Source organism: Dendrobates tinctorius, unplaced genomic scaffold (assembly GCF_039654945.1).
Source record: "Dendrobates tinctorius isolate UK_male_01 unplaced genomic scaffold, ASM3965494v1 ptg000071l, whole genome shotgun sequence".
Classification (NCBI taxonomy): Eukaryota; Metazoa; Chordata; class Amphibia; order Anura; family Dendrobatidae; genus Dendrobates; species Dendrobates tinctorius.
In genome coordinates, this window is record NW_027361739.1 from 5,685,665 (window position 1) to 5,709,190 (window position 23,526).

The following is a 23,526-nucleotide window of genomic DNA, read 5'->3' on the forward strand; positions in this document are numbered from 1 at the left end:
CCGCGCAGCAAAGAGATGACAATTTTAACCTGCTGCGCGGGGCTCCCTGACGAGTTAGGCTTCAAAGCAAAAAATAATTTACATTATTTTTGAAACTCAAAAATTTAGATCGATCCCCAAAAAATACATCAGGTGTGGGGATCTTTGGTTCAACAGCATGTGAACGAGCAAGATAGGCGGAAATTCCTCGCACTTCAGCAGCGAGCTGCTCCACACGATCAGACACTTGCTTTATCTCCATTGAGAGAAAAAAAAATTCCCCCTACGGCCTCAGAGATATAGAGGAAAGAATATACACACACCTTTTTTTTTTTTTTTAAACACAATTCTTTCCTGCTATTGAGTACCCCAGGATCTGCGGTTGGCAGGTGATTCTGTTATGATTGAGTCACCGTAGGAGGCAAAAACAGAAATGCTAGCTAAGTCCTGAAAACCAGAGAAGTTGGCAACTATCAGATTGCAGACCCCTGAACCTATCAACACAACTAGCAGTAGCCGTGGGGGGTTCCTACGATGACCTAGACCCCTCGATCACAGCTGGAGAGATACATAGGCCTAAAGAAGGAAAGGGGAAATCTAACTTCCCCAGAGCAGCCCCCAAAGCAATAGGCAGCCCCCCACATATAATGACGGTGAAGCAAGATGAAAACACTTACACAGACAGAAAGACAGGCTGAGCAAAGACGGGGCCCAAAAACTATCTAGATAGGAACGGATAGGAAGGCTGCTGTCTGCAATCTGCCAAAACCCTATCAGAGACAAAAGCCAACAAGCTGATATAAAAATGGCCCTGAAGCAACTAAGCTTCAAAAACTAAATCAGCACTCAGGTACTTTCAGAAGACAGAGCTCACGGAACACTGCACACTCCAGCAGGGAGTGGCAGAATCCAAAAAGCAAGAAAAACAAAAACAAATCTTAGAAGCAAAAGGCAAAACAGAAAACTTAGCTTTAGGAGAGCAGGAATCAGACTGGTGTCCAAGAGTCCACAGAGAAATCACCCGCAGGGCAGAAAGGGCGTAGGCTGCCTTAAATCCAGTCAGTGACTCCACTCAGCCAATCGTCTTCATTAGTCCCAGGTGCCTGATAATCAGGCTCACTACCTTCCTTCACTAGAATAGGGAGTTCACCAGGCCTCAGTGACGGAGGGGAAAATGAACTCACAACAGGGTCCTAAAACAGAGCCTCCAACAGAGAGAGGGTTATCTGGTCTAAATCGATAAGTCTGCAGTTACTCTTTGTAACTGCAGATTTGTGAATATCCCCAGCACACACACTTTGTGCCTCGAGTATTCTCCTGTTTCTGAGCCAGGAACGACGATGATGTATGTGTTTTAAATACTTCCGGTCAGAGCCCGGCCCGATCACTAGAGGCCTACACCCACTAGACTGTGAGCTGCCTCATTCAATTAAGACCAAACAACCGTTTTAAGTCTTGAAATCCCTTGGCCAAGTAATTATTTCCTTTAAAGGGATATTTCTATCACTTAATGACATAATGCTGTAATACAAGAGGTGTGCTGATATCTGGGATGCCATCTTAGCCCAAAAACAGAGACAGATCTCTACATCTCAACAGTTATTGCATGGTTGCACCCTCAGTCATCTACTTTAAAGGGAACTGCAACAAAGTTCCATTGAAGTGATAGAGACAGTGGTGTGTAAGACATGTGTATTAACATAATGCATCTTTATGTACAATGTGTATTGTGATGTGTTTTTAGTGACAGGTTGTAGTTTGACCGACAGTAGGGAGAGCTAGGGTTACTCTTTGGGACTAGCCCAGAGTGGGAAGGGACAAGGTAAAGGGATAGAGACAGTTTCCTGTTAGGAAATCAGTTAGTGCCCAGTGCGTAAGAGAAGTAGGCCTATGGTCTAACTAGTCAGCAGAGCCGCATGACGTGCGTGTCACTGATGTGAGTGAAGACTGAGACAGTGGACAGCGTGATCCTGAGCCGAAAGAGGAAAAGTGACAGAAGAACAGAAGTGATGCACCGGAGACAGATCCTGGGACAGGACGCCTAGCAGTACAGCCCCGAGTTTCATGAGAGATAAAGTTAACTCGGAGAGATAAAGGGCCAGGATGTAACAGACAAATCGAAACAAAGAGAGTGTCCCAGATGGGAGCTCCATGGCGTCATCAAAGCAGAGAAGCTAAGTAGCGGCAATGTTGGCAAACTAATTCCCTTAAGCGGGAAGAGGATACGGAACTGTAGTGGGGTAGAAGAGGATGTCGGGTCAAGAAAGGTTAATGTGAAAATGAATGTTTTATGGGTACATGTTTTTTAATGTTTTGCATTTTATGCTATGGCCGGTTTGTGTCTCAGTTTTCCTGGAGGTCCTACCTCAAGGTCATTTACTGGGATTGGGGAGATATGTTCATGGGGAGGAAGAATTACAAGGCATAGGGGTATAGTTTCTATCACTCAGAGTAGTATACAGTTAACAGCTTGGGGAGAGCTGGGGAGAAAATTTCCCACGTCACTCACGCCGACATCACATAGGTGAAGGGAGTTCATTGGCTGTGAACCGTGGAGGAACCTCTCCCCTTTCCTTCCTAGTTGCGGCGTCTTCCGACACTGTGACGTTTCAGGTCAGAGGGCGCAATAACATCACTACTGTCTGCCATCTGCTCTGAGGAATCATAATGCAGAGAGCCAGAAGACAACGCTGAAGAGTTGAGAGCAGAGCAGCAGCCAGCAAGGAGAGGTATTTCATTTTTTTAATGTTTGGAGCAATATATGGGGCTCATCATATACTGGAGAATTATATGAGGTCCATTATATATGAAGCATTATATGGGCTCCATCATATACTGTATGGAGCAATATATGGGTTCCATTATGTATGGAGCAATACATGGGGCCCATTATGTATGGAGCATTATATGGGGCCAATTATGTATAGAGTAATATATGGGGCTCATTATGTATGCAGCATTGTGATGCCCCTTTATACATGGATCATTATATGGGGCCCATCATATATTGTATGGAGCACTATATGGGGCCCATTAGGTATGGAGCAATATATGGGGCTCATTATGTATGGAGCATTATATGTGGCTCATTATGTATGGAGCATTATAAGGGGCTCATTATGTATGGAGCAATATATGGGGCTCATTATGTATGGAGCAATATATGGGGCCCGTTATACTGAATGGAGCAATATATGGGGCTCATAATACTATATGGAGGACTATACTGTACGGTTTCTGAGCTATTGTAGAATTTATAATAGATATCACTCATGTAATGTAAGAAGTGAAATCTTTGGCATTGTACTATGCCTATATTTCTTTGCTATATCAGAATCATGAATCGTGGTACGTGTTAAAGGGGCCCACTGAGACTCTTTCCCCCTGGGCCCATGGAAACCTGGAGTCGGCCCTGCTGCCATCACTCCGTGTCCTTGGTAAACGTGAACTTTTCCAACATGACAATTATCCAAAACACACATGTATTGTATTTCTGAAGAACAGGGTGGAAGTGATTCAGGGCCAAGTGTCTCCTGATCTGAACCCAATCGAACACCTATGGGGAATTCTAAGGAGACAAGTTGATCATCGCTCTCCTTCCAACATCCAGGCTCTAAAAGAGGCCTTTCTTGAAGAATGTAAAAAGATAGAAGTTACAATATGTCACCAACTTGTTCATTCTATGCCTAGAGACTTGGTGCAGTCCTTAAAAATCATGGAGTTCATGCAAAATAGCAAATGTTGAAGGTTTTGATTTGGAGTGTATTCATTTTTGAATCAACTACCGTAACGTGAGTAAAATGGAAGTTTTTGTCATGAAAGTTATATTTTTGACCTTACTTTCATGTTAACTCCTTCACCCCCAAGGGTGGTTTGCACGTTCATGACCGGGCCAATTTTTACAATTCTGACCACTGTACCTTTATGAGGTCATAACTCTGGAACGCTTCCATGGATCCCGGTGATTCTGACATCGTTTTCTCGTGACATATTGTACTTCATGTTAGTGGTAAAATTTCATTCAAATAACTTGCGTTTATTTGTGAGAAAAACGGAAATTTGGCGAAAATTTTGAAAATTTTGCAATTTTCCAACTTTGAATTTTTATGCCCTTAAATCACAGAGATACGGCACACAAAAAACTTGATATCTAACATTTCCCACATGTTTACTTTACATCAGCACAATTTTGGAACCAAAATTTTTTTTTGTTAGGAAGTTATAAGGGTTAAAAGTTGACCAGCGATTTCTCATTTTTACAACACCATTTTATTTTTAGGACCACATCACATTTGAAGCCACTTTGAGGGGTCTATATGATAGAAAATACCCAAAAGTGACACCATTCTAAAAACTGCACCCCTTAAGGTGCTCAAAACCACATTCAAGAAGTTTATTAACCCTTTAGGTGCGTCACAGGAATTTTTTTGAATATTTAAAAAAAATGAACATCTAACTTTTTTTCATAAAAAAAATACTTCAGGTTCAATTTTTTTTATTTTACCAAGGGTAACAGGAGAAATTGGACTGCAAAAGTTATTGTGCAATTTGTCCTGAGTACGCAGATACCTGATATGTGGGGGGAACCACTGTTTCGGTGCATGGCAGAGCTCAGAATGGAAGGAGCGCCGTTTGACTTTTTCAATGCCAAATTGGCTGGAATTCAGATTGGACGCCATGTCACGTTTGGAGAGTCCCTGATGTACCTAAACAGTGGAAACCCCCTACAAGTGACACCATTTTGCAAACTAGACCCCCCAAGGAACTTATCTAGATATGTGGTGAGAACTTTGAACCCACAAGGGCTTTACAGAAGTTTATAACGTACAGCGGTACAATTAAAAAATCATATTTTTTCCACAAAAATGATCTTTTCACCCCAATTGTTATTTTCCCAAGGGTAACAGGACCCCAAAAGTTATTGTGCAATTTGTCCTGAGTACGCTGATACCCCACATGTGGGGGTAAACCACTATTTGGGCGCATGGCAGAGCTCGGAAGGGAAGCAGCGCCATTTGACGCTTTTGGCTGGAATTGAGATCGGACACCATGTCGCGTTTGGAAAACCCCTGATGTACCAAAACAGTGGAAACCCCCCACAAATGACACCATTTTGGAAACTAGACCCCCTAAGGAACTTATCTAGATGTGTGGTGAGAACTTTGAACCCCCATGGGCTTCACAGAAGTTTATAACATAAAGCCATACAATTAAAAAATCATATTTTTTCCACAAAAATGATCTTTTCACCCTCAATTCTTATTTTTACAAGGGTAACAGGACCCTAAAAGTTATTGTGCAATTTGTCCTGAGTACGCTGATACCCCACATGTGGGGGTAAACCACTATTTGGGCGCATGGCAGAGCTCGGAAGGGAAGCAGCGCCATTTGACGTTTTTGGCTGGAATTGAGATCGGACACCATGTCGCGTTTGGAAAACCCCTGATGTACCAAAACAGTGGAAACCCCCCACAAATGACACCATTTTGGAAACTAGACCCCCTAAGGAACTTATCTAGATGTGTGGTGAGCACTTTGACCCCCCCAGTGCTTCACAGAAGTTTATAATGCCCGGGCGTGAAAATAAATAATTTGTATTTTTTCCACAAACATGATCTTTTAGTCACCATTTTTTTATTTTCCCAAGGGTAACAGGAGAAATTGGACCCCAAAAGTTGTTGTCCAATTTGTCCTGAGTATGCTGATACCCCATATGTGGGAGAAAACTACTGTATGGGCACACGTCGGGGCTCGGAAGGGAAGTAGTGACGTTTTGGAATGCAGACTTTGATGGAATGGTCTGCGGGTGTCATGTTGCCTTTGGAGAGCCCCTAATGTACCTAAACAGTGGAAACCCCCCACAAATGACCCCATTTTGAAAACTAGACCCACTAAGGAACTTATCTAGATGTGAGGTGAGCACTTTGAACCCCCAAGGGCTTCACTGAAGTTTATAATGCCAGGGCATGAAAATAAAAAAAAAGTATTTTTTCCAGAAACATGATCAATTAGTCCCCAATTTTTTCATTTTCCCAAGGGTAACAGGAGAAATTGGACCCCCAAAAGTTGTTGTCCAATTTGGCCTGAGTACGCTGACACCCCATATGTGGGAGAAAACTACTGTATGGACACACGTCGGGGCTCGGAAGGGAAGCAGTGACGTTTTGGAATGCAGACTTTGATGGAATGGTCTGCGGGTGTCATGTGCGTTTGGAGAGCCCCTGATGTACCTAAACTATTGAAACTCCCCACAAGTGACCCCATTTTGGACACTAGACCCCCCACGGAACTTATCTAGATGTGTGGTGAGTAGTGTTGAGCATTCCGATACCGCAAGTATCGGGTATCGGCCGATATTAGCGGTATCGGAATTCCGATACTTAATTCCGATACTTTTTTCATATCGGATTCCGGGATCGGAATCGGAATAGGAAGTTCCCATCATGCTATGAGCCTGCTTGCTTTGATTAAGCCAATGGGAATCCTCCGAAGTGTGGGCACATCCTGTTAGGCATGTAGGCATGTTAACTATTGGCATGGCTGTGATTGGCTGCCGAAATGATGTCATGATGCACTATAAAAGCCACCGCAGCCGCCATTTCTGGTCACTCTGCTGTGAATTCAGTTAGGGACAGGCTGCTGTAGAAGACTGTGAGGGACAGTTAGAAATAGCGATTCCACCAAACATCTAGTGCTTTACCCAGGCTACATAAACCACCACTGTAGCCTTCTTTGCCCTAGCAGCAGTGTTCACAGCTGTCTGCAAGGGCTGTGTGAGTGCAGCTCACGCTGTGGAGTGGGTCCTGCAGCCACGTCAGGCTGTAGGCCACCCAGTGTGATCACTGCTGCCTCATACATCTTTTATTTTTTGAGCTGCATTTTTTAAATAATTTCAATCTAGTGTGCTTCCATCCGTATCCATATACGTTGGTTGCAAACACTAGTAGTAGACAGCGGAGCCTTTCTGCAGCCTTTCAGTGCTAGTGTCCACTTTGCTGCACTGTTCACGGCTGTCTGAGAGGTCTCTGACTGTGTGTGAGTGCAGCTCACGCTGAGTAGTGTGTCCTGCAGCTACGTCTGGCTGTAGGACGCTCAGCGTGCGTCACTGCCTCACACATATTTTTATTTGAGTGCAGCTCATTTTTTCTTCTATTAGTGTGCATCCATCCGTCTCCATCTACGGTGGTTGCAAACACTATATAGGAGTACACAGCGGAGCCTTTCTGCAGCCTGTCAGTGCCAGTGCCCACTTAGCTGCACTGTTGACGGCTGTCTGAGAGGTCTCTGACTGTGTGTGAGTGCAGCTCACGCTGAGTAGAGTGTCCTGCAGCTACGTCTGGTTGTAGGACGCTCAACGTGCGTCACTGCCTCACACATATTTGTCTCTGAGTGCAGCTCATTTTTTCTTCTCCTATTAGTGTGCATCCATCCGTATCCATCAACATTGGTTGGTTGCAAACACTATATAGGAGTAGATAGAGGAGCCTTTTTTTCTGGCTTGTGCCCTGCCGGCGCAGCCAGATTAGTATTACCCAATTTTTTTGGAGCCTCATCTTTTGCATTGTAGGTTACCTGCCTGCATTGTAATAGCTCCAAAAAGTTGGTGATACTATCAGTTTCAATTCTTTGTTCTCATACTTTGAGTTTGTTTCAAACAAAGAAACCACATAAAAAGTTCACCAAACACTACATTTTGAACTTGTGTAGGCCACATCAGCTCCTATTAAAGTCTAGTCCACACACACACACTCCATAAAATTAGTGTTTCTTGTACCTGTAACCAGCTGTTCAGGAATAAGCACACTAAGGCCCCCCTTTGTACTTTTTTGCCTATCTTAAGCAGTCTTGCAAGATGAAGAAGGCAGGGAGTAAGGCGCGGGGGCGTGGGCGTGGGCGTGGAGTTTCAGCAGGGAGAGGACGTGGGGATTCTGCAGGGAGAGGACGTGGGGATTCTACAGGTAGAGGACGTGGGGATTCTGGGCCTGCTGCGGGCACCAGTGGATCAGCATCCCCCAGTTTTAGCAGGCAACAGTCCTTTATGCGCAGCTTTGTAGGACCTCAACGTACCCCACTGCTGCGGGAGGAACAAATTGAAGCCGTTGTCGGATGGATGGCAGCTAACGCATCGACTTCAATTACTTCCGCATCCTCTCAGGGTCAGAGCACCGAAGAGCAACCATCTGTCTCTTCACCACCTGCCAAAGTGCCCAGGCAGTCAGAGAGACATGGACAGGAGCCATCACAGTCTCTACTTCTGTTCTCGGAATCTGTTGGCTTGGAAAGAGGGGGCCAGCCAAGCAGCATTCCTGAATGTGAAGAGGGAGTATGCAGTGATGCGCAACTTCTTTGTCCCTCTGAATCTGAAGAGGCGAGTGGGCCAGTGCCTATGGTCAGCACACCTCAGTACGCATCAGATGATGACGAGACTCAGTTGCCACTTTCTGGTGCGTACGGTGCTGGCGAGACAACCCCGGAGAAGCAGCTGTTTGAAGAGGGGAGGGAAGATGATGAGGTCCTTGACCCATCATGGCGTGAGCAACAGGAAGGTGGTGGGAGCAGCTCGGAGGAAGAGATTCCCCTACCGGCCAAAACAGGAGGCAGAGGGAGGGGGAAGACTTGGTTGCCTGTACCCTCCACTTCGGCACCCGTTAGGAGCATTCCTCCTTCCAAAGGCAAACCGGGCGCTCACAAGAGTTGCAGTGCGTGGTCCTTTTTTGACACAGTTGCAGATGACATTTGCTTTGTCAAATGCAAGCTGTGTCATCAGAGAGTCAAAAGAGGGAGAAATGTCAGCAACCTCAATACCACAAATATGTGGAAACATGTGCGCACCAAGCACGAGTTGGAGTTGCAGAGACACCCTGAAGACGTAGGCCAACGTACAGCACCACCTACCACCTCTTCAGTTCGTGTTGGGCCCTCTTCCTCCAGCTCACACACTGCTGGTTCGGCTTCCTCACAGGATCGCCAAGGAAGAACCTCTGCCACTGTTGTCCGGAGACCCTGTCAGATTCCACCCATAACAGCACGTTCCCATCCATCACAGCCATCGGTAGCACAGGCATGGGATAAAAGGCGCCCTTACTCGGCAAACCATCCCCGAGCACAGTCTCTGAATGCTGGCATTGCCAAACTTCTGGCAGTTGAAATGCTGTCATTCAGGCTGGTGGACACTGACACCTTCCGGGACTTAATGGCATTGGCAGTCCCCCAATACAACGTGCCCAGCCGCTTTTATTTCAGCAGGCGAGCCGTCCCTGCCCTGCAGAAACATGTTGAGGGCAAAATAAAACATGCGCTACTAAACGCCGTTAGTAGCAAGGTCCACCTGACCACCGATGCGTGGACCAGTAACCATGGACAGGGACGATACCTTTCCCTCACTGCCCTCTGGGTCAATGTTGTGGAGCCGGGTACGGATCTGGAGAGTGGCGCTGTACGTGTTCTTCCAACGCCACGGATTGCAGGACTCCAGTCTGTACACATAGACTCCTCCTCCTACTCAAGTTCCTCAGAAACAGCAGAGCAGGAGCCTGTTACGACCGATATGAGCACAGCCGTGGCCAAACGTCAACAGGCTGTACTCAAATTAATTTCTTTGGGGAATCGAAGCCACACAGCGCAGGAGCTCTGGAATGCTATCAAGCTGGAGAGCGATGTGTGGTTTGGGCCAGCGAATCTCCAGCCGGGCTTGGTAGTGTGTGACAATGGCCGAAATCTGGTGGCAGCTCTTGGCCTAGGCAACCTCACACACATCCCATGTCTGGCACATGTTCTTAACTTGGTCGTGCAGAGCTTTCTGAGGGACTATCCGGATCTTGCTGCACTGTTGCACAAGGTCCGCATAGAGTGCGCTCACTTGCGACGTTCCAGCACGGCAAGATCGCGCCTCGCTGCTCTGCAGCGACGATTTGGCCTTCCGGAACATCGCATCATATGTGACCTACCCACCCGGTGGAATTCAACGTTACATATGTTGGAGCGGTTGTGTGAGCAGCAGGCAGCAGTCATGGAGTACCAGCTGCATCAGGCGCAAACAAGTCGCACTGTGCGCCGTTCACACTTCAGCACCATTGAGTGGGCCTCTATGAAGGACATCTGCCTCGTTTTGCGTGCCTTCGATGAATCCACGCGGATGGCGAGTGCAGACGATGCACTAGTCAGCATGACTGTCCCCCTTATCTGCCTGCTTCAACAAACACTGCAAGCACTAAGGGATGAGGTTTCAGAAGAGGTGGAGGATGAGGAGTCCCAAATGCCATCTGCTTCTGGACAGTCTGCGCTACGTGTTTCCTCACAAAGGCCTAGGCAGGGGACACTTTGTGAGGAGGATGAGGAGGAGTCGATGGAGGAGGAAGACATCTCTCCAGAGGAGGGAGGTACACAAACCTCTACTCAGTATGTACAGCGAGGGTGGGGTGATGCAGAGCAGGTCGAGGTCACGCCTCAAACAGGGGACAGCGGTTCTTTGGCAGTTGGGAGTCTGCAGCACATGGTTGATTTCATGCTGCAGTGCCTGAGAAACGACCGCCGCATCGCCCACATTCTCGTCTCGGCTGATTATTGGGTGTACACCCTCCTAGATCCTCGCTACCGGGACAGCGTACAAAGGCTCATACCAACGTTGAACCGGGAGCGTAAAATGCGGGAGTACGAAGAGTCACTGGTGCAGTCCATAATGTTTTCCATTCCACCCGACAGCATTGTTGCTAGTGCTTTACAAAGCAGCTCTGTGCGTCGAGGCAGTGGAGGAAACTCTGCACAAAGAGGGAGCAGAGGCAGTGCCGCAGCACAAGGCAAGACCACTATGGCCCAAATGTGGCAAAGTTTTGTGTGTCCACCACAATTGTCTACACCATCAGCGACGCCTCGAGTCAGCAGGAGGCAACGCTTCCGTCAGATGGTGTCAGACTACATGTCTTGCCCTGTCGCTGTACTCCCAGATGGCTCTTCCCCCTTCAAGTTTTGGGTCTCTAAGCTGGATACATGGCCAGAGCTTAGCCAGTATGCATTGGAGGTGCTGGCTTGCCCTGCTGCCAGTGTATTATCGGAACGTGTCTTTAGTGCCGCAGGTGGTGTACTAACAGACCGTCGCACGCGACTATCTTCCGATAATGTTGACCGGCTGACTTTTCTGAAAATGAACAAGGCCTGGATCTCCAAAGACTTTGCCATTCCTCTTACAGACTAAATTAGTGGTTGGCAACTGTATCCAGGTCTGCTGGTGTGTTCATTTTTCTACCACCTGAACTATAATCCCTGTGCTTCAACACAGCCAGTTGTCGCTCAGATGTGTCGTCTGCACAGAGAAACACACTAGCTCCTGTGTTACTGGGGTTCAGTAATGCCAGCTGATCCCCTGCTGTGTGGACGGCAGAGTCACCAGCTCCATCAACATTCAAACCACTACTGATTTTTAACCGTGCCCAACTTAGGTCTCTGGCTCCACTGTCTCTACTATTTCCCCTGACCTACAACCCCGCCATCTACATCTCTGAAGTGGCGTCAGCACAATCTACACTTGTTCCTGTGTTCCTGTGGCTCAGTCCCATCAGTTTATCCCCTGATGTGTGTCCGGCAAGGTCTCCTGCTCTGTCCACATTCCCATAACCAGTAGTGGGAATGAGGACAGAGCTGGCGAACTTGCCGGACAAACATCAGGGGATCAACTGATGGGACTGAGCACCAGTAACACAGGAACAAGTGTAGATTGTGCTGACGCCACTTCAGAGATGTAGCTGGCGGGGTTGGAGGCCAGGGTAAATAGTAGAGACAGTGGAGCCAGAGGCCTAAGTGGAGCATGGTTAGAATCAGTAGTAGTCCACAACCTCCATAAAAACCGATGCCCATTGGCCTCTGCATGCGGCATGCGTAATCCTGGGCTCCAACAGCGTCAGTTGGTGTTCAGAAGTGTCGTCTCCACAGAGCCAAACACATTCGTTCAAGTGTTAGTGGGGTTCAGCACTGCCAGCTGTTCCCCTGCTGTGGAGATGGCAAGTCTCCTGCTGCATTCACCTACCAAAATCCAGTAGGCCCCAGCCTGCTCCTCGCCTAATCCTGGGCTCCAACAGCGTCAGTTGGTGTTCAGAAGTGTCGTCTCCACAGAGCCAAACACATTCGTTCAAGTGTTAGTGGGGTTCAGCACTGCCAGCTGTTCCCCTGCTGTGGAGATGGCAAGTCTCCTGCTGCATTCACCTGCCAAAATCCAGTAGGCCCCAGCCTGCTCCTCGCCTAATCCTGGGCTCCAACAGCGTCAGTTGGTGTTCAGAAGTGTCGTCTCCACAGAGCCAAACACATTCGTTCAAGTGTTAGTGGGGTTCAGCACTGCCAGCTGTTCCCCTGCTGTGGAGATGGCAAGTCTCCTGCTGCATTCACCTGCCAAAATCCAGTAGGCCCCAGCCTGCTCCTCGCCTAATCCTGGGCTCCAACAACGTCAGTTGGTGTTCAGAAGTGTCGTCTCCACAGAGCCAAACACATTCGTTCAAGTGTTAGTGGGGTTCAGCACTGCCAGCTGTTCCCCTGCTGTGGAGATGGCAAGTCTCCTGCTGCATTCACCTGCCAAAATCCAGTAGGCCCCAGCCTGCTCCTCGCCTAATCCTGGGCTCCAACAGCGTCAGTTGGTGTTCAGAAGTGTCGTCTCCACAGAGCCAAACACATTCGTTCAAGTGTTAGTGGGGTTCAGCACTGCCAGCTGTTCCCCTGCTGTGGAGATGGCAAGTCTCCTGCTGCATTCACCTGCCAAAATCCAGTAGGCCCCAGCCTGCTCCTCGCCTAATCCTGGGCTCCAACAACGTCAGTTGGTGTTCAGAAGTGTCGTCTCCACAGAGCCAAACACATTCGTTCAAGTGTTAGTGGGGTTCAGCACTGCCAGCTGTTCCCCTGCTGTGGAGATGGCAGTCTCTCCTGCTGTCTCCGCATTACAAAGACAGTAGGCCTCTGCCTACACCCTCCTATTTCCTGGGCTTCAACACAGCCAGTTGTAGTTCGGAAGTGCCGTCCACACGGAAAGAGATACTTGCTCCCGTGTCTCAGTGGGGTTCAGTAACGTCAGCTGATCCCCTGCTGTGTGGATGGCAGTCTCTCCTGCTGTAAACTCATTCAAAATACAGTAGGCCTCTGCCTACACCCTCCTATTTCCTGGGCTTCAACACAGCCAGTTGTAGTTCGGAAGTGCCGTCCACAAGGAAAGAGACACTTGCTCCCGTGTCTCAGTGGGGTTCAGTAACGTCAGCTGATCCCCTGCTGTGTGGATGGCAGTCTCTCCTGCTGTAAACTCATTCAAAATACAGTAGGCCTCTGCCTACACCCTCCTATTTCCTGGGCTTCAACACAGCCAGTTGTAGTTCGGAAGTGCCGTCCACACGGAAAGAGACACTTGCTCCCGTGTCTCAGTGGGGTTCAGTAACGTCAGCTGATCCCCTGCTGTGTGGATGGCAGTCTCTCCTGCTGTCACCTCATTCAAAATACAGTAGGCCTCTGCCTACACCCTCCTATTTCCTGGGCTTCAACACAGCCAGTTGTAGTTCGGAAGTGCCGTCCACACAGAAAGAGACACTTGCTCCCGTGTCTCAGTGGGGTTCAGTAACGTCAGCTGATCCCCTGCTGTGTGGATGGCAGTCTCTCCTGCTGTAAACTCATTCAAAATACAGTAGGCCTCTGCCTACACCCTCCTATTTCCTGGGCTTCAACACAGCCAGTTGTAGTTCGGAAGTGCCGTCCACACGGAAAGAGACACTTGCTCCCGTGTCTCAGTGGGGTTCAGTAACGTCAGCTGATCCCCTGCTGTGTGGATGGCAGTCTCTCCTGCTGTAAACTCATTCAAAATACAGTAGGCCTCTGCCTACACCCTCCTATTTCCTGGGCTTCAACACAGCCAGTTGTAGTTCGGAAGTGCCGTCCACACGGAAAGAGACACTTGCTCCCGTGTCTCAGTGGGGTTCAGTAACGTCAGCTGATCCCCTGCTGTGTGGATGGCAGTCTCTCCTGCTGTCACCTCATTCAAAATACAGTAGGCCTCTGCCTACACCCTCCTATTTCCTGGGCTTCAACACAGCCAGTTGTAGTTCGGAAGTGCCGTCCACACGGAAAGAGACACTTGCTCCCGTGTCTCAGTGGGGTTCAGTAACGTCAGCTGATCCCCTGCTGTGTGGATGGCAGTCTCTCCTGCTGTAAACTCATTCAAAATACAGTAGGCCTCTGCCTACACCCTCCTATTTCCTGGGCTTCAACACAGCCAGTTGTAGTTCGGAAGTGCCGTCCACACGGAAAGAGACACTTGCTCCCGTGTCTCAGTGGGGTTCAGTAACGTCAGCTGATCCCCTGCTGTGTGGATGGCAGTCTCTCCTGCTGTAAACTCATTCAAAATACAGTAGGCCTCTGCCTACACCCTCCTATTTCCTGGGCTTCAACACAGCCAGTTGTAGTTCGGAAGTGCCGTCCACACGGAAAGAGACACTTGCTCCCGTGTCTCAGTGGGGTTCAGTAACGTCAGCTGATCCCCTGCTGTGTGGATGGCAGTCTCTCCTGCTGTCACCTCATTCAAAATACAGTAGGCCTCTGCCTACACCCTCCTATTTCCTGGGCTTCAACACAGCCAGTTGTAGTTCGGAAGTGCCGTCCACACGGAAAGAGACACTTGCTCCCGTGTCTCAGTGGGGTTCAGTAACGTCAGCTGATCCCCTGCTGTGTGGATGGCAGTCTCTCCTGCTGTAAACTCATTCAAAATACAGTAGGCCTCTGCCTACACCCTCCTATTTCCTGGGCTTCAACACAGCCAGTTGTAGTTCGGAAGTGCCGTCCACACGGAAAGAGATACTTGCTCCCGTGTCTCAGTGGGGTTCAGTAACGTCAGCTGATCCCCTGCTGTGTGGATGGCAGTCTCTCCTGCTGTCACCTCATTCAAAATTCAGTAGGCCTCTGCCTACACCCTCCTATTTCCTGGGCTTCAACACAGCCAGTTGTAGTTCGGAAGTGCCGTCCACACGGAAAGAGATACTTGCTCCCGTGTCTCAGTGGGGTTCAGTAACGTCAGCTGATCCCCTGCTGTGTGGATGGCAGTCTCTCCTGCTGTCACCTCATTCAAAATTCAGTAGGCCTCTGCCTACACCCTCCTATTTCCTGGGCTTCAACACAGCCAGTTGTAGTTCGGAAGTGCCGTCCACACGGAAAGAGACACTTGCTCCCGTGTCTCAGTGGGGTTCAGTAACGTCAGCTGATCCCCTGCTGTGTGGATGGCAGTCTCTCCTGCTGTCACCTCATTCAAAATTCAGTAGGCCTCTGCCTACACCCTCCTATTTCCTGGGCTTCAACACAGCCAGTTGTAGTTCGGAAGTGCCGTCCACACGGAAAGAGACACTTGCTCCCGTGTCTCAGTGGGGTTCAGTAACGTCAGCTGATCCCCTGCTGTGTGGATGGCAGTCTCTCCTGCTGTCACCTCATTCAAAATTCAGTAGGCCTCTGCCTACACCCTCCTATTTCCTGGGCTTCAACACAGCCAGTTGTAGTTCGGAAGTGCCGTCCACACGGAAAGAGACACTTGCTCCCGTGTCTCAGTGGGGTTCAGTAACGTCAGCTGATCCCCTGCTGTGTGGATGGCAGTCTCTCCTGCTGTAAACTCATTCAAAATTCAGTAGGCCTCTGCCTACACCCTCCTATTTCCTGGGCTTCAACACAGCCAGTTGTAGTTCGGAAGTGCCGTCCACACGGAAAGAGATACTTGCTCCCGTGTCTCAGTGGGGTTCAGTAATGTCAGCTGATCCCCTGCTGTGTGGATGGCAGTCTCTCCTGCTGTCACCTCATTCAAAATACAGTAGGCCTCTGCCTACACCCTCCTATTTCCTGGGCTTCAACACAGCCAGTTGTAGTTCGGAAGTGCCGTCCACACGGAAAGAGACACTTGCTCCCGTGTCTCAGTGGGGTTCAGTAACGTCAGCTGATCCCCTGCTGTGTGGATGGCAGTCTCTCCTGCTGTAAACTCATTCAAAATACAGTAGGCCTCTGCCTACACCCTCCTATTTCCTGGGCTTCAACACAGCCAGTTGTAGTTCGGAAGTGCCGTCCACACGGAAAGAGATACTTGCTCCCGTGTCTCAGTGGGGTTCAGTAACGTCAGCTGATCCCCTGCTGTGTGGATGGCAGTCTCTCCTGCTGTAAACTCATTCAAAATACAGTAGGCCTCTGCCTACACCCTCCTATTTCCTGGGCTTCAACACAGCCAGTTGTAGTTCGGAAGTGCCGTCCACACGGAAAGAGATACTTGCTCCCGTGTCTCAGTGGGGTTCAGTAATGTCAGCTGATCCCCTGCTGTGTGGATGGCAGTCTCTCCTGCTGTCACCTCATTCAAAATACAGTAGGCCTCTGCCTACACCCTCCTATTTCCTGGGCTTCAACACAGCCAGTTGTAGTTCGGAAGTGCCGTCCACACGGAAAGAGACACTTGCTCCCGTGTCTCAGTGGGGTTCAGTAACGTCAGCTGATCCCCTGCTGTGTGGATGGCAGTCTCTCCTGCTGTAAACTCATTCAAAATACAGTAGGCCTCTGCCTACACCCTCCTATTTCCTGGGCTTCAACACAGCCAGTTGTAGTTCGGAAGTGCCGTCCACACGGAAAGAGATACTTGCTCCCGTGTCTCAGTGGGGTTCAGTAACGTCAGCTGATCCCCTGCTGTGTGGATGGCAGTCTCTCCTGCTGTAAACTCATTCAAAATACAGTAGGCCTCTGCCTACACCCTCCTATTTCCTGGGCTTCAACACAGCCAGTTGTAGTTCGGAAGTGCCGTCCACACGGAAAGAGACACTTGCTCCCGTGTCTCAGTGGGGTTCAGTAATGTCAGCTGATCCCCTGCTGTGTGGATGGCAAAGTCTCCTGCTGCCTACACAGTCGTACCACTACTGATTTTTAACCGTGCTCCAATTAGGCCTGTGGCTACACTGTCTCTCGTATTTCCCCTGTCCTCCAACCCCGCCAGTTACAGCTCCGAAGTGGCGTCTGCACAATCCACACTTGTTCCTGTGTTACAGGTGTTCAGTCCGGTCAGTTAATCCCCTGATGTGTGTCCGGCAATGTCGCCTGCTCTGTCCACATTCCCATTATCGGAATGTGGACAGAGCAGGCGACATTGCCGGACACACATCAGGGGATTAACTGACCGGACTGAACACCTGTAACACAGGAACAAGTGTGGATTGTGCAGACGCCACTTCGGAGCTGTAACTGGCGGGGTTGGAGGACAGGGGAAATACGAAAATCAGTGAAGCCACAGGCCTAAGTGGAGCTTGGTTCAAATTAGTAGTCTACAACCGATCTTAAAATTTCTTCAATGCAGCCTAAGCCTGCTCCGTGCTTGTCCCTGGGCTTCAACACAGCCAGTTGTTGCTCGGAAGTGCCGTCTTCACAGAGTAAAACACTAGCTCCTGTGTTTGTGGGGTTCAGTAACGTCAGCTGTTCCCCTGCTGTTTTGATGGCAATCTGTCCTGCTGCCTCCCAATTGACAGCACATCAGGCCTCAGCCTGCTAAGTGCTTGTCCTGGGCTCCAACATCGCCAGTTGCTGCTCATAACTGACTTTGGCACGGGTACTCCCTCCTGCCCAGCTTGGTTCCAGCCCTGCCTGCTGTTTCCGGGAAGTGTCAATGTCAGTTTGCCACCCCAAGTTGCCATGTCGTGTTGCGGTTGGGTTAGCCGAGGCTAGGGTGCCAGCAGTTTAGGTGCTTCCTATGTGGACTGCGGGTTCTGGTAAGAAAGGTTTGTTCCATAGTGCCAGTAGGACAAGCACCCCCTGTAGGACTGTGTGATTCGGTAACTGCGGCCAGCTTGCGGCATGCCAACTTTGCTTTTCAGGGGTAACTTCTGATACCCCTCCGGGTTCCAGCACCGTCAGCTGGTTCTCATCAGAGCCTTTGGCCTAGGTGCCTCCATCTCGGTATCCGAGTTCCGGCAACATCTGCTGGTCCTTGGTAGTGCTTTGTAGCACAGGTACCTCCTGCTTAGTAACCGGGTTCCAGCACCGTCAGCTGGTCCTCGGTTGTGCCATTGGCTCTTATTCCTTCTGCTGCCCCTCCGGGTGCCAGCACTGTCAGCTGGTCCTCGCTATTTCCATTTGCTCTTGCAGCTTATGCTACCCCTCCGGGTTCCAGCACCGTCAGCTGGTTCTCGTCAGAGCCTTTGGCCTAGGTGCCTCCATCTCGGTATCCGAGTTCCGGCAACGTCTGCTGGTCCTTGGTAGTGCTTTGTAGCACAGGTACCTCCTGCTTAGTAACCGGGTTCCAGCACCGTCAGCTGGTCCTCGGTTGTGCCATTGGCTCTTATTCCTTCTGCTGCCCCTCCGGGTGCCAGCACTGTCAGCTGGTCCTCGCTATTTCCATTTGCTCTTGCAGCTTATGCTACCCCTCCGGGTTCCAGCACCGTCAGCTGGTTCTCGTCAGAGCCTTTGGCCTAGGTGCCTCCATCTCGGTATCCGAGTTCCGGCAACGTCTGCTGGTCCTTGGTAGTGCTTTGTAGCACAGGTACCTCCTGCTTAGTAACCGGGTTCCAGCACCGTCAGCTGGTCCTCGGTAGTGCCATTGGCTCTTGTTCCTTCTGCTGCCCCTCCGGGTGCCAGTACCGTCAGCTGGTTCAAGAGGACAAAGAACAGGAAGACAACCACCAAGATGCAGAACAACAAGAGAGAGAAGACAAAGAAGCATAAAAAAAACAAAGCAGAAGAACATTAAGCATAAGACTAATACTCTGAGCAAATGATATTATCTTATTTATAAGCAGAAGAAGACTAAGCAGTGTATGGGGGTGAGTCCGTTCCTCCTCGTGGTGCCCCTGGAAAAGGCCTGCTTCTGCAGGCCAAACTGAACGCGGACAAATCCTGTTGTAAATCTTTTGTGACAGGCAGAACGGAAGGTGTAAACTTCTAACTTTTCTAGATAACAACTACAGGAATGCCTGACACAAACAAGAATATGATGAAGAAGAATAGGAAGAAGATGAAGAAGCTGAATATGTAGAATAATAATTGTTGAATAAGAAGAATATGAAGAATGTAAGAAAAGGAAGAAGAAGAAGAAGAAGAAGAAGAAGAAGAAGAAGAAGAAGAAGAAGAAGAAGAAGAAGAAGAAGAAGAAGAAGAAGAAGAAGAAGAAGAAGAAGAATGTAAAAAAAGGAAGTAGAAGAAGAAGAAGAAGAAGAATGTAAAAAAAGGAAGTAGAAGAAGAAGAAGAAGAAGAATGTAAAAAAAGGAAGTAGAAGAAGAAGAAGAAGAAGAATGTAAAAAAAGGAAGTAGAAGAAGAAGAAGAAGAATGTAAAAAAAGGAAGTAGAAGAAGAAGAAGAAGAATGTAAAAAAAGGAATAAGAAGAAGAATGTAAAAAAAGGAAGTAGAAGAAGAAGAAGAAGAATGTAAAAAAAGGAAGTAGAAGAAGAAGAAGAAGAATGTAAAAAAAGGAAGTAGAAGAAGAAGAAGAAGAAGAATGTAAAAAAAGGAAGTAGAAGAAGAAGAAGAAGAAGAATGTAAAAAAAGGAAGTAGAAGAAGAAGACATACATGTCTGGCAAAATATAAATGAGGCTAACATAGTCAATATCTTTGTAACTCCTAACATCTTTAAAAAAAAAAGTTTAATTCCTGCTATTCCATTTGATTGGGCTAAACCTCTATGGCTTTAATGTCTCCTCCACCTCCCACAATACATTCTACATTATTCTTAGTTGTTTTTCTTCATGTAGAATTAACCTACAAGGAAAGAAAGGGTTTTTTTTAATTCCGATATTTTGGCCCCATTGACTTGCATTGGTTCCCGGTATCGGAATCGGCGATACCGATACTTTTTTTAAAGATCGGCCGATCCATTCCGATCCGATATTTTCAAGTATCGGCTGGTATCGCTCAACTCTAGTGGTGAGCACTTTGAACCCCCAAGTGCTTCACAGAATTTTATAACACTCGGACGTGAAAATAAAAAAATCATTTTTTTCCACAAAAATTATATTTTTGCCCCCAATTTTTTATTTTCCTAAGGGTAACAGGAGAAATTGGACCCCAAAAATTGTTTTGCAATTTGTCCTGAGTAGGCATGTGGGGGTAAAACACTGTTTGGGCGCATGGCAGAGTTGGAAGGGAAGGAGCACCATTTGACTTTTTCAACTCAGAATTGGCTGGAATTGAGATCAGACGCCATGTTGCATTTGGAGAGCCCCTGATGTGCCCAAACAGTGGAAATCCCCAATTATAACTCCAACCCTAACCCCAACACACCCCTAACCCTAATCTGAGCCCTAACCCTAGCCCTAACCCTAGCCCTAACCCTAGCCCTAACCCTAACCCTAACCCTAGCCCTAACCCCAACCCTAGGGCTGTGTGCACACGCTGCGGATTTTGCTGCGGTTCCGCAGCGGTTTTGGCTGCTGCGGACCTGCAGCAGTTTCTGCTGCGGTGTACAGTACCATGATTCCCTATGGGAATCAAAAACCGCAGTGCAGACGGTGCGGAATTTTCCGCGCGGATTATCTGCGGTTTTCAATCCGCAGAAAGAATTGACATGTCAATTCTTTCTGCGGATTCTCCTGCGGTTTGCCATCTCCTCTATTGAGGAGATGAAAAACCGCAGGACAAAACCGCAGAGCAATCCGCAGGTAAAACCGCAGGTCTTTTGACCTGCGGTTTCACCTGCGGATTTTACAAAATCCGCGTGGATGAATCCGCACCTAATCCGCAGCGTGTGCACACAGCCTTACCCTAACGGGAAAATGGATATAAATACTTTTTTTTTAATTTTATTATTTTTCCCTACCTAAGGGGGTGATATCGGGGGGTTTGATTTACTATTTATGGCGGTTTTTATATTTGGCAGCTGTCATACGCTAAAAGACGCTTTTTATTGTAAAATAGTTTTTGCATCACCACATTTTGAGAGCTATAATTTTTCCGTATTTTGACCCACTGAGTCATGTGAGGTCTTATTTTTTGCGGGACGAGTTGATGTTTTTATTGGTACCATTTTCGGGCACGTGACATTTTTTGATCGCTTTTTATTCCTATTTTTGGGACGCAGAATGAACAAAAACCAGCGTTTCATGAATTTCTTTTGGGGGGGTGCGTTTACACCGTTCCGCGTGCGGTAAAATTGATAAAGCGGTTTTATTCTTCGGGTCAATACGGTTACAGTGATACCTCATTTAGGTCGTTTTTTTATGTTTTTGTCGGTTTTATGCAATGAAAACTATTTTATATAAAAAATAATTATTTTTGCATCGCTTTATTCTGCGAGCTATAACTTTTTTATTTTTTCGCTGATGATGCTGTGTGGCAGCTCGTTTTTTGCGGGACAAGATGACGTTTTCAGCGGTACCATGGCTATTTATATGCGTCTTTTTGATCGCGCGTTATTACACTTTTTGTTTGGCGGTATGATAATAAATCATTATTTTTTGCTTCGTTTTTTATTTTTATTTTTTAAGGGGTTCGCTAAAGGGGTTAACTAATGGGACAGTTTTATAGGGCGGGTCATTACGGACGCGGCGATACCTAATATGTGTACTTTTATTGTTTTTTTTTTATTATTTCCAAAAAATGGATTTATTGGGGGAATATTTTTTTTTTTTTCTAATTTATTTGGCGATTTTTTTTTAATTATTTTAACACTTTTTTTTATTTTTTTTTTTACTTTATTAAATAGTCCCAGGTGGGACATCACTGTTCTGTGACAGATCGCTGATCTGTCACATCACAGATCACTGTGACAGATCAGCGATCTGACACAGGCACTGCAAAAGGCTTCCTCATGCCTGCGCTTTGCAGGCACTGAGGAAGCCAGCTTCCTCAGGCCCCCGAAGGCCCCCGTCGCCATCTTGGATTCGGGGGCCTGGAGGAAAGGAGCCCCCCAGCAGCAGCGCTGCACATTGCGCTGCCGTGGGGGGCTCAGGGAAGCACGGAGGGAGCCCCCTCCCTGCCGATGCTTCCCTTTAACCCCCGGTACACCGCGATCATGTTTGATCGCGGTGTGCAAGGGGTTAACGTGTCGGGGGCGGTCCGTGACCGCCCCTGACACATAGTGCCGGGTGTCAGCTGTGATAATCAGCTGACACCCGGCCGCGATCAGCGGCGCTCACCACGTGGGCGCCGCTGATTGCGGTAGACGTACTATCCCGTCCACGGTCATACGGGCCCGGGTACCGTGGACGGGATAGTACGTCGGATGTCAGGAAGGGGTTAAGGGGAGAACAATGTTCTATGACATTCAATTTTCTCAAAATTTTGGAAATTGCTCTTCTTGTGTTCAATGTGATATTGATTCAAATATTTCTTACAAAATGAGGGGTTGTACTCACTTAAGTTGAGCACTGTATATAAATGCATATGTCATATTCACATGTACATCTTCATAGTTGTCTCTTTCCTCTGAAGCCAGTAATGTTTAATATATAATAACATACAGGAATGATAAATGGCTTAGTATAATTCTAAGGAGAATTCTGGATGCTCACTACTTTTGCAATACCAGACACAGCCTATCAATAAGAGTGGCGCTATTTCTGGGGGGGGGGGGACATTTTTCTTTTATCCCACCACCAATTAACACTTAAAGAATTACATTTTTTATGTCCCTGTATTTATTTTTTTATGCTGGACACTATACTTTGATGAAAAAGCGGATATGAGATTACAATGGATTCTCATGAATGGCTTCCTTTACTACCATGCACATATCAGAAATCAATTCTGCTGCAAATCACAACTACATACTGTAATGTCTATCGTCTGTACAAGTCCCCTCTGAAATGTAAAGTGCTGCGGAATATGTCGGCGCTATAGAAATAACATTTATTATTATTACTCCCCTTCTTTAAGGACTTACCTGCTCCAGCGATACAGAATAAATGTCCGAGACAGCAAAGCACAAAACTGTTGAGCTGCATCCTCCAGACTAATGTCCCTAATATGTTCCCAGCTTGTCCTGTGCTGCTCTGCCTCCAGGGTAAGTGATCTCACATGGAGTCTGTAAGGTCTTCTTATGCGCTTTATTATAGCGTTACCGCTTCTGTGTACTTCATCCAACTTCCATCTCTAATTAGGATCTCGATTCTATTTCAAGCGTGTGGGAAATATAGCTTGTGCCTCCCTCCCTGCCTTTTCAACTTTTCTACAGATTGATCTATATGTAAAGATGTAACATGTATGTGAAGATTGGACCCAGTGTTGGATTGGTCCACCAGCGTACCAAAGGATCCCAGGCTATGACATTAAAGGTCCAGTAAAAAAGAGCCTTTTTGCATGTGACGTTGGGAAAAAATCAGGATCCATTAGGGACCTATAGGTTGCACAGATCAACACAGAAAGAACCTGCAGAATTTGGAGGTTTTGGATTGGGCATGTTGGATTTCAAAATGCTTAATACGCTGTTCAAAGAGGACTGGCAGTGACTTGCACCTTTCATATGCAATTTTGGCCAACCCAAGATTAATTGTGTATGGGGGTTGTGCAGATTAGACTAAGATGTATTGCCAACTTCTTTCTTATTGGATCACTCAAAAATAATCTGTTATAGATTATTGATTTATAAGTCTT

At 47.7% G+C, this 23,526-nt stretch overlaps 1 long non-coding RNA gene across 1 annotated transcript in view; it reads left to right on the forward strand.

Annotated features, from left to right (window-relative positions):
• The window catches only part of LOC141096016 (uncharacterized), a 101,005-nt gene extending 77,924 nt beyond the window's left edge, over nt 1-23,081 (forward strand). Inside the window, exons 3-4 of the long non-coding RNA XR_012233552.1 lie at nt 22,810-22,936; nt 23,034-23,081. This is a non-coding gene — a long non-coding RNA (uncharacterized lncRNA). The remainder of the gene's footprint in view (nt 1-22,809; nt 22,937-23,033) is intronic.
• The last annotated feature ends 445 nt before the right edge of the window (nt 23,082-23,526 follow it).